The sequence below is a fragment of the Onychostruthus taczanowskii genome, unplaced genomic scaffold, assembly GCF_017590055.1.
Source record: "Onychostruthus taczanowskii isolate IOZ18803 unplaced genomic scaffold, ASM1759005v1 scaffold4, whole genome shotgun sequence".
NCBI lineage: Eukaryota > Metazoa > Chordata > Aves > Passeriformes > Passeridae > Onychostruthus > Onychostruthus taczanowskii.
In genome coordinates, this window is record NW_024501459.1 from 21,599,268 (window position 1) to 21,611,573 (window position 12,306).

Genomic DNA, 12,306 nt, shown 5'->3' on the forward strand with positions numbered 1-12,306 from the left:
GAGCTCTCACAAAGACTTTCCTGTGAACTGTTTAGAGGCAAAAGATTCATCAGATATGCCACAGAATATAAAAACAAAGCATGCAGTTCTTTCCGAGTGAGAAACAAGTTTGTACACGGAGAAAAAAACAATAGCAATATTATTATTATTGCCACCCAGGCTTCACAGAGAGCACTCTGTCATGGAACTCACTGCTTTACAAGGCAGACTGATACTCTAAGAACACAAGGAAAGGAAGATAGCAAAGGAAGTCTTGAACCTGGGAGGTAGGATAATATTTCAACTCTTTCATATAACAAACTATTTGTCTGAAAAATTCAAACTTACCTGCTGTAGCTTTCAAAAAAATTATGAAGGCATCACTATTTGTAATATTTGAATCCAAAGTCACCGAAAAACAGGGAGGGAGGAAACTAAATGTAGCCAACAGATGAAAAATATGGCCAGTGTCTCAAAACATGACTTTTGACTAAATAGTGAGTGTTACTTTACTCATCCTTTGGTTTCTGCCCAGCTGCCTTTATCAGTTTGTTAAATTACTGAAACTATGAACAGGGCAAAATCCATGGAATGCTGCTTTTTTCCCAAAGCAAGACCTCAGTAAGGTTCTTGGCCATGTAACTCTGTGGTCACTCAAGGCTGATAACTTTAAAAGAAATGAATAATCAAGTAAAAAAAGACAGAATAAGCACTAAGAACAACTTTAAAGACTAACCCTGAGTTTCTGTTTTGTAAGTCTTGGCACAAAATATCTTAGGCCAGAGGCTACAAAACCTCTTTAAGCTCATCTTCATGTGTATCCACCCTTTTGGGTAGTTGAAATGGATTTTTCTTTTTTCTTGGCTTATATGAAACTCACAAGACCCATTCTAGGAATCCTGCAGACATGTCCTACAACACATGTAATTTTTCTACAAACTCTTCCTATAATTCTCACAAGTTTTCTTGGAAACTCTTGAAGGCAGGAGGTCCATGTTACTCTTCTACCTGCCCAAGTGCCTGTTATTTTTGCCTCTATCTTCTACTCACTGGGTGTCAGCTCTGGCAGTTATGGAGCAGCGGGGGTGGGTGGCTCCACTCATTGATCTAGAGGGGATGGAGAATGGACAGACTACAGGCTGTTCAGAGTGAAACTCCACTCTTACTTTTGGGAAACCTGCAGAAAGGCAGCTGCTTCAGAAATTAGAGAAATATGATACCCTGATGTTCTAAACCTGGTGAATCGACAGCCAGGACAGGGCTGCAATGTTCAGCATTTTAGATACCCCTAACTCATCTCAGTGAGGAAGGCAGAGCACCCTGCAGTCAGTATTGTAGACATGTCCTTGAAGGTTTAGCTCTACATGTGAAAGTTGATCAGGTTGTTACAGCCAGGCTTAACATTCTCAAGATACTGCTCCAGCTGTGACTGCCTCTCTCTCATCTGCCTTTGGTTTGGTCCTTGTCAGATAAAACTTTGGATGGAAAGTTGACACAGAACTCCCAAAATGCTCCTCAGCTGCTAAACAGACAAAGGAAAACTAAACAAAAATGAGGAAATATTCATCGTTTCCAAGGAGTTTTCAGTGCTTTCTTATTTTGACAGCAAGACATGATGTCCTGCAAAAGCCACAGGGCACTCACCCAGAGCCTCCCTGATGGACCTCAGGGACCACAGCAAAGGCAGGGCCTTTTTCAGGGCAGCTACCAGAAGACAACCCAAGTGAGCAGCATCTTTTGATGTGGGGTCCCCATTTTTTACAATCTTACCACTTCTGAGCTCCTGCTCCAAGCCACAAAACCTAATATTACATTAACCTTATCAGCTAGGTCTTAAACAAATTCTGATTACAGATGTCTTCTCTTTCCAGTATGTCCATACATGATTTCTTTGTTCTGTACCCACAGAACTATTTTTTTATGAGCTGGTAACTTCTGTCCTTGACTTGTGCTACTTCAGAGGCTTTTACTCGTTTGTCTGTGAGAGGTGATAAAAGTTATTGGATCATCTGATATTGAAAAGGGAAAAAAAGACACAAAGCCCAACCAAACCAAACCAAACAAACAACAAAACACCAAAACAAAACAAAAAAAACCCCACCAAAACCCAAAAATCTTTCATGAACACAAATTATCTGAAAATTTGATTTGTTCCTCCAGCTATTGCAGTTGGCTAACATGGGCATAATGCCTCTGTACAAACCCTACACCATCTATAAACGAACCTGGAAATCCTAGAAAACACAATTACACTATTTTACAATTGACATAAGGTGGCTCCAATAGGTTTGGACAATATTTGGTCACTTGAAAATATAAACATTCTCTACTATAGGTAAATAATCTCAATAGAAGGATAAGCTATGTTTACTTTCTTAAAATGCACGTTACTAAACACAGCAAAATACAGTAAGTTTGTCTGGAAACATTTTTTAATCTAAATCAAAACAATGTGTCATCTGATCAGTAAAATGAGACTCCCTACAGAATGCTGAGACATTACTACTAATTAAATTTATGCACCGGTATTCAACTCAGCAATTAGTGTCACTAAATCATGGAAAAGATGACATTTTCCCCTCTGGCCCTTGCTGCCTAAGTCTTTCACATGACTCCAGCAACTGAAGTATGAAGGAAAAAAGTTTATTGCTGCAAGAATTAGCAGTACCTTTCCTTTTTGTTAGCTAAAACCAGCAGTGAAGCTTAGAACCACAACTCCATTTTCCCTATGCTGGCAACACACCAGCAATTCCAAGGTCTTGATTTTTACATATGATGTGTGCAGTGCTCAGAGACACACAGCATAAAAGGGTTAGATAGCACGACATGCTTTGGTTTAATGTAAAGCTAACTGCAATAGTGAGTGTAGAGTGGTTTTTATCTTCAAAGCCCTTCACATACATGATTTTCCTCCAGGGAAAACTTATCTCTGCTCTACAGGCAGGCAAACTGAGGAAACAAAGCAAGAAAATTTGCCAGGAGTCTGACAGCCACGTGGTCCTCTCTCTTCCCTCTGTGCTCAGGCCATGCCTCACCTACAGAAAGTGGTGCTGTCTGTTATCATCAATTCACAAAAACTGAGACTCTGGACTACTTAAAAAAATAATTAATTAATCTCAGTGTCAGCTGCTGGGTAAGTTTCTTGAAATGCAATCATGTGACCTCAGGATCTGGGCTACAGAGAAGAGAAACTTCTTGCAACCAATTATATTTTTTTCACATCCCAAAGGAAAATGCTCATAAACTTTTAGTGTGTATTTGTATACGGTGCTGAAAACCCAGGTAAGATGTTCTAACTTGGTGGAAGAGGTACTTAGTCTTCCAAGATTTCCACCTAAAATAGACAGTTTCTTGAAATGCAATCATGTGACCTCAGGATCTGGGCTACAGAGAAGAGAAACTTCTTGCAACCAATTATATTTTTTTCACATCCCAAAGGAAAATGCTCATAAACTTTTAGTGTGTATTTGTATACGGTGCTGAAAATCCAGATAAGATGTTCTAACCTGGTGGAAGAGGTACTTAGTCTTCATCCAAGATTTCCACCTAAAATAGATAGAGTAGCTTCCCTAAATATGACAATTTTAAGCTCTAAAACCTATTATCTTCAGAAAGAGGAGTAAAGACACAGGCCATAGTTGGTGCTGTTTCTTTTTCATCTTTCTGCATCTTTCCCTGCCTAAGCAGGAGATGTCAGCAGTTTCAAAGTGTAGTTGACCAAATCTGCCACTTAGTCTAGTCCCATAGGTTTGCCTTTTGGTGTTAGTCCTGCTATGCCATCTAGATCACCTGTTTCACCCAGGGCCATGCTGGTGATGTGCAGAGCTTGAAGTCAGACCAAATAACAGAAACGAAAGTGCTAAATTGTAAGAAGGTGCAAAACTGAAAAGCCAAATGCAAATATCACAACATCACAAAGGCAGAAGTCAGGAAGGGCCTGGAAATCCAGTGATGTTTTTAAAGCACAAACATTGTCCAGACAATCTTGATCTCACTCTAGAAGCTCTGTAACTTAGTCTTGCAAGAGAGCTTACCTCTCCATAAGCAGAATAAATCCTCAGAGCTGTATTAGGGGTGCTGTGGTCAGTGTGCAGTTCCCAGAGAACTCTCAGGACAGAGCACGACTACAGCACAGGGCAGTGCCTGACTGTCCCTGGGCAAATCTAGGGCCAAAGCTTAGATCCTTCAAATGCACTTCCATCTGGCTGGGACACTCCAGCTGAAGGTGTTCAGCCATTTGCAGAGAATGGCTGAACAAATCTCAGTTCAGCAAGTGCAAACAGCCCAACATGAGTTAGATTCATCCCAAGCAAAGGGAGACAGGTTCTTCAGCTCTCCTCCTCACTGCTAATACCTAATAAAATATCAACACAGAAGAGGAAAATAAAATTGGGTTGCTAGAGGAATCAAATGTACTAGCTCCTAAAGGAAGAGACACAGGGGAGAACACAGAGCCACCTCTGGACTCTCTTAGAGTCCATACAAAGCCCCTTTTCCCAGAGGAAGGTGAAGACTGTAAATCCTCATACCAAGACAGGCACCTTCTCTTAATCCTCAGCCAAGTGCCTGAGGAAGAGAAGGACTAAAGTTGCACCACTCTCCTCAGCATTTCTGCCAGCCCTACCTAAGCAACTCACTTTAAGCAAGATCTCTTTTAAAATACCATTATTGGTTGATCACACTTCCCTCTATGAGATTTTCCTTGGGTCCTCAGCTTAAGGCTGAGAAATCCCTTAGGAGGTGAGGCACCAAGGGGTATGTTGCTCACAGTCAGTATGTGTGCACCTCCCCATTCCACAGTGCTTCCAAACCATCGAATGCTCCATCACCATGCAGTGCCCCTGAACAGCTGCTCCCTTCAGACTGTCCTTTCTAAGAGAACAACTGCTCTGGGAGACAGCAAGGAAGGAAAGACTGGGAGCGTCAAACAACAGAAGCAGTCTCAGACTAAAAAGTGATGGGAAGCAGGAAAATGCACTGCAAAAGAAAAGGGGCAGGAAAGGCACAGCCACAAACAAGAATTATGTGTCCTTTGCATCACAAGTCAGGAGAGGAGCTTGTAGAGGTGGAAGAGGAGAGCTTTGAAGATTGCTGCCCTGAAAGGGGCACAATTAGTTCAGCAGGTTGTTCAGGATGCAGAAAGGCAGGGTCGACTGAAGAGGAGTTTAAAAGATAGTTTATTGTGAAAGTGGGTCTCATGGAAGGGTGAGACTATAAGGTTGTTACATTCAAAGCCATCACATTAGAAGCTGTTCTAATGCCAGTCACAATATCTTTTATAAATTTCTCACCCAATCAGCTACTTCCACAAAGCTCGCTAGCATCTTCATAACCTATTGCTAATTGCTAAGTTTTACACGATTTGCTGCAATGAGTCTTCTTCTATCCAATCATAACTCTACAGAAACTTTGTGCTGCATCTTGTACTTTTTACTGACTCTACAAGTTCTATTGTTAAACTTTAAAATCTTCTACTATCTTGCTTAACATATTTATTTGCTTACATGAGGCATATTTCTAGTTGCTTAAAACATATTTCTGCTTAAACTGCAAATCTTTATTCTTATTTTGTGTCTGTTTCACTATTCTGTGCTAAAGCTTCAAGCCTTCTCCAACACTGTATCCATCTCTATCTCTGAGCTTGTATGTTTGAGGCCTTGGGAGCTCTCTATGCTTGCATTTCCCACATCAGCTCATCCAACAGATGCCAGAGACAGACCTTCCACAGCAGCATTCAAGAAACACCCTCAAGTATAGCAGCACAGAAATCCATGCATGAGGAAAGTTTATTTCTAATTTACATTCTTTGCATCACAGAATTGCTGCATCTGTGGGACATTGTGGTCATGATATGTGATCTGGTCACATGCGGTGAAAATTACTTTATCCTGGAGTAAGGCTTCTCATACATGTGCATTTTTCTACATTAACAAAGTATTTCAGGCAAAATAAGCAGAACAGAATATAATAATTATGGATAAGAAACCTCACAGAAGAATAGAAAGGCAATTAAGAGGCAGCAGCATAGTTGTAAACTTCAAGACCAACAGCAGGAATGAAGGAATTGAAAACAAAAATCAGCTAACAAGTTCTAAAGACCAGCAGGAGGCAAACTCTCAGTTACCAGGGATGCAGAGAAGGGAACAATTTGGCTGAAAGCACTAATGATGTTAAAACCTGTTGAGCAAGAAAAAGTAGGCCTTTTAAAAATGGAAGCAAATGCATAAGCTGATTTATTAGTTCAGATAGGTTATCCAGAATGCTCCATTAACCAAAGCAAAATACTTCTGTGAGAGGTCCCACAGGGAACAGAATTGCAGAGCTGCAACTCCAAGAGCACACCTCAGCACACACTGCTTCTCATGGCAGCCCTGCTGTGACTCATCTACCTTTTAACTGTGCTTCTCCAACTATTTGTGCAGTCACACAGAGTTGGAAGAGATGGACTGATACCCATTCAGCTTTACAGGTTTTCATCCAGGCTGAAAAACTGCTTCAGAGTGGTCCTGTAACTGCAACCAAGAGCACAGCAAGGAAATTGCCAAGAGAAGCACCTACCTCAGCCACCAGCATAAGTGTTCACCAGAAATGGTCCTAAAATAGGACTGGTGAGGTAAAATTATGCTGCTCAGGATAATAGTGTGCACCCAGACTTACAGAAAAGCCAGAAGCGATTTTGCATGGAGCCAAGGACTGGCAAAGGCCAGCCAGAGATTAAACAGAAGGCTAACAAAGAGAAGGTTGACAGACACTCTGCTTTCACAGAAAAGCTCAGCATCACATGTTCCCCTTCACTTTTCTAAGAAATCCAGAGGAAGGATAGAGGGCAAAAGGACAGAGGCAACTCAACAAGGAACAAAGCAAAAGTAGAGATAAACAGGAAGATTCACCCTGAAATCATCCACTTCTGTTGCCTGGAGCCATACAATTATTCTCTGAGGCTCACTGGTCCTTGGAATACTTCAAGCCTGTGTTCCAGCTGTTTTGTAACTCGGTGTGGAAAGGGTCACTCCTGAGGTATCAACTTAGGCAATTCAAAATCCAGCAAGTGGTTAACCCCCAGCTTGTCAAAAAAATCCTGTAATCAACTCTGCAATTTGCCTGAACTGACCTCCGTAAACTTTCCAGAGTTGTTCATGGGATTAATGAGCAAAATTGAGCAGCTGCACCTCTTTCCCAGAGGCCAAGGAAAAGAGGCACTTGGAGACAACAGCTGCTGCTGCTTGGCCAGTGTTTCTCATTTAGCCGGCTTACCATACCCTTCTGCCACAAGCCTTGGCTTTTTTCTTCCCGTTTTGCCTCTCAGTCGCTGCTGGATTTCACCTTGCAAACGTGTGCTCCATCAGCAACACTGCCCCTCGACAGGACATCGAGCATCAGGAGAACCAGGCGGGTGTGAGGGCCAGGTGGGGCGGCAGGGCTGGGGGCGGCACCAGGCGCACCCTCCCTCACCTGCTCGGAGCTGCGGCCGTGCCGCGCCCTGCGGAGCAGGAGCCCCTCCGCGCACACCGGGCCCGGTGGGGCCCAGCAGCGACACCGCGCCCTCAGACCGGGCCCTAAGACCGCGCCTGGCCCTTGGACCGCTCCGTCAGACCGCACCCGGCTCCGCCGCTCCCTCAACTCTCCCTCAGACCGCACCCGGCCCCCCGCTCCCTCAGACCGCACCCGGCTCCGCCGCTCCCTCAGACCTCTCTCTCAAGCCTCCCCCTCAGGCCGCGCCCTCAGACCGTGCCCGCGGGGTGACACGGCACTGAAGCGCCGGGCAGGGAGGCGGTTCAGAACGGCCGCGCCCTCAGACCGTGCCCGCGGGGTGACACGGCACTGAAGTGCCGGGGCCGGGCAGGGAGGCAGGTCAGAATAGCTCGAAGAAAGAGCCTACGAAGTGGTAATTCATTACGAAGTGATAGTAATTCACTATTTCCCAAGGAACATGAACTAGCGACCATCTGGAGAAAGGGGTACACAGCAGGTTTGTAAGGAAAGAAAATCCTTTTTTCACAAAGTACCTCACTGGAGGTCAAGTGTAGTTAGAATGGTACATCCACCTCTGGCCTGGGACTTTCATTTGTGGCTAATTCCCAGACAATAAGGATAATTTACTTTTGCTGTTTTTCACAGCTTCCTTTCACGTGTTTCTGGTACCCTTGATGGAAAGGCACTGCAGGGCTGGGTCTTTCATGTGAAAGTCCTTGTTGGCTTAGACAAGCAGCACTTCTGGAGATGTGGAAGAGCTCATTAACAGGGAAATGATTCCACTGCAATGCCTGCCCTGCAACTGAGGGCCTGATGTGAGCATGTTATGCTGGCCTTACCAAAAGGCCCTTTTTCAGAGGAAGAAAATTGCTTTGTGAAGGCTGCGATTGACTGGATGACCTGGGGAAAACCCCTTTCCAGTAAAATAAGACATACATCTTTTTCAATAAACAGGATTAACTGTGGGCATTGTGAATGGAGAAGAGAAAGTAAAATAAAATTGTATAATGTGTTTGATAACTTGATTTGTTTTTATTTTTCATCCGTGCAGCCAAATGTAACCAGTCCAGTGACTCCAGGAGCACCCCCACAACAATCCTCTTACAAAGCCAACTTTGTAGCCTTGGTGTCACAGTTGCTCTGGTGTACCTGGGAGATGAGGCTCCCCACACCCTGAGAAGCTCTGGAAGAGCTTTTCTTCCACTCCTGAGCAAGGCTGCTGTGTGTATCCCAAAACATTTCAGCAATCCATATCTCCACTTCTGTAACCTGGGAGGTTAAGCACCTGCAGAATGAGTTTAATGGAAAAATGTGAGTTATAGGAAGACAGAAGATCTATGCCACAGGTCACATGAATTTTCTACTTTTGTCATTCTAGGTTGCTGGTCTCTTCTCATCTGCATAAATCCGGTTCCTGAAAACTATAGGAGGGGAAACTGAACTAATTTTGGCGGGGTCCTGGTTGCAGGAGAGGGACATGTTGTGGCTCTGTTGCTGTTCTATACTACCCACATGTCACTGCTGGAGACATGGTTTTGGGGGCAAGCAAAGATGAGCGTGTCACAGAAACTGCAGGAAAAACAGAAACTCTCCTACGACATATTTTCAGTGTTAGAGAATTAGCATTACATTATTCTAGCCTGGAAGTGCAATAGAAATAATTTCATCCATACATGCCTGTGTTCTGCACTGAAAATCACTCCATCACACATAGTTCTTTACCAGACTTTTCACATATTTATACATAAAAACCCAAAGAAATTCTCATTTGTTGGTCCTAAGTTATAAAATTCTTAGCATTCAATCTCCTATTGGTTATTGATCCCTTTGCCTTTGATGTTAGTAGAATGATGGTACTCATTCTGTGCCTCTCTTGTCAATCTTTTCCCAGACCAGGTGTCTCCGACCACACCACAGGGTGATTGTTTGTTACTATTTATCTCCTGTGTATCTTGTGGCTACTCCCAAACTGTAGATGTTAAGCTCACGAGGCCTCACCTCACCCAGCATTAGTGAACCGAGTCGTCTGAAGAGAAACTTCAATTCTCCTTTTCCTGGGGCAAAGGTGAACAATCCCCTGACTAAAGTTACATAAAAATTTTGAGAAGTTGTATCATTTCCAACAAGTGCACCAGTTCTACCTCCCTCTCCCCAGTGGGATGCTGTTGGCACCAGCCCTGAGGACCCCATCCTCTGCCATTTCTGTCCATCCCCTCCTTTTTTCTCCAAGACACAGCTACACGTGGCAATCTCTAGCAGTGGTAAGAGACAGGGCTAAGTAAGCTTCCATTCACAGACATGACAACATAATATGCTTGGGGGCCCACCTTTTGAAGTGTAATTCTGTTTGATGTCATCTGGGGGCTTCAGGTTTAACCTAGAACACATGTAACCCAAGGTCCCAGTAACTGAAATGTGACAGCAATTTAGCCTGCCCAGGGCATCAGTTTTGGTTTTTGAATGCTCACATATCAGGTGGTATATTTTAAAATGTGCTCAGAGTTATAAGAAAGTACAGATGGCTATAGCCAGGTGGAACACGACAGGATTAGGGATGTTTCCTTACTGGTGACATGGGAAATAGGAGACCATTTGGCACGTGTACTGCTCTTAGTACTTATGTACAAAAGGGCCATTATGGTGGCCTAGCTTGTCTATTCTTTTTTTCCTTAATGATTACTTTCAATCCCAATGCAAGTGAGAAATCCACATTTCAAATTACTTTTTGGAAAATATTCTTCCTTTGCTTTTGTTGCCCAAGTTGTAACTACATGCACACCTTGTGTTCTTAAGTGTATCTGGAAACTTTTTTTTTACATTTGAATTCACTTCAACTGCAATATCCTAAGGATTTGTAGCTCCTCCAGCTGCATTTTCATTTCCATACAGCTACTCCTTCTCATTGACCATGTCCTGTAGAAGAAAAGTGAGACTGAAAGCTTTCTTTCAGTGAGGTAGCCATACACATGTACTCACAGAACTACGAAAGTCTAGGGAGAGCTGTGGTCCCAAGGACTGCAGCTCTCTCTAGCATATTAGTTTGGACAACAACTCCTAAACCCATTGAAAAAAAGTATTTACAAAAATTTGTATTGTAAAAAATTACAAATTTAACTACGAAAGTCTAGGGAGAGCTGTGGTCCCAAGGACTGCAGCCCTCTCTAGCATATTAGAGACAAAACCTAAACCCATTGAAAAAAGGTATTTAAAAAAATTTGTATTGTAAAAAAATACAAATTTTAAGTTGTTTTGGGTTTTTTTTTTCAGTTATCCCAAGCATGAATATGTCTATTAGATGTAGATTTCAGGAAATCTTTTTTCCAAGACTCCTAACTCAAAATGTTGAGTGGCGACCTTTGAACATCCAGTTGTCCACCATTAAGAATGTTACCAAGAAGGATGCTCAAAGTGTAAGGACTGAGGACACCATTTATTCAAGGGTAGACACTTAATTAGCACAAACTGCCAACAAGACATTGCCAGACTCCAGAACATCTTGATTTCCAGCACCTTGCCTCCTCCTCCCTTGGACTCAATGAACTCTGAATTCCATAGACTTCAGCACACCAGCGAAGAGAATGTGCACAATCCAGATTACCTCTGCACCAAACCCTTGATTTCATTGCTCATAAAGCCACATCCTGCTTGGGGGAGTGGATGGCAAATATACCATTCATTCATTCATTCATTCAAATCACCACCCATTTCATGAGCAGGCTTTTGGCTGCTGCTAAACTCTGAAGTGTTTGCTGTGATCAGAACGGAAGACCCACAAGGACTTAAGGAATGAAAGGCCAGAGGATCCAGCAAAATCAGCTTAGCACCGGCTGGCTGCAGGGCGCAGAGGATCAGCGTAAGCCTCTGACACATACTAGAGGGAATGTGTGGCAGCAGGAAATGCCTGCCAGTCAGGCTGCCTGCTAACTCAAAGGAACACTTCTCTACTATTGAAAAAGTTGATTTTTCTGCATGCTGCATTGTTTTACAGTAGTACTCCAAAGATGCATTGGTAGAGGCACTAACAAATGCCTTGTCTGCCATCTTTAAGATTTAGGAATTAATTAGAAGACATTTATTGAACACACATCTGTAGTATACCGCAGGGAATTACCACGTAAGCAAGACTGTGAAGAAATAAACCAAATCAACCCATGGCTTTGTTTTCTTAGGCTGTCATAATCACCTCAGCAGAATTGCCTTGCTGTTTCCTTCCATCACAGAAGTTACCCAGTATTTCATGCTGGTGCAGATGCTAGTGCATGACACACCTACAGAAGTCTTGTACAAACTCCAAGACTTCCTGTTCTCCTCCTTTTTCAGTTATCCCATCAGCAAGATGTTAAATAACTTGCTCATTCTTACAAAACAAAAATTAGTTTGGTTAACTCCAGCACACTCACAGAGCACACAACTTATTTAGGAACACAAACAGAATTGAGGTGGCATCTAACTTTCTTGCTAGTGCCCCGAGAACCCTGAAAATAGGTTTTTGTAATATCCTTTAGATCTTCCATTAAACCTTTAATAACAGATTCTTCAGCATTCCCATTATGGTGCTAAGTATTTTTAGGTCATTAAAACTGTCTCCAAAGTTCAAATGTTTTTATAGTTGACATTACATAAAATCAGTTACACATTCAGCCTCTTAACATGTACACATCTTGCTTGAACTGCCTCTTTTGTAGGATTTACCATCCAATTAAAAAAAAAATTAATTCTAGTCACACACCTCAGCAAGACTGCAAATTATAGACTATCCCAGTCTGCCGCCATCAGGACAGGACTGAATGTAAGAATTACATAAGTTTAACCTAATGCTTTTTACAGCAAAGGATTTCAATTAGATTCCATTTA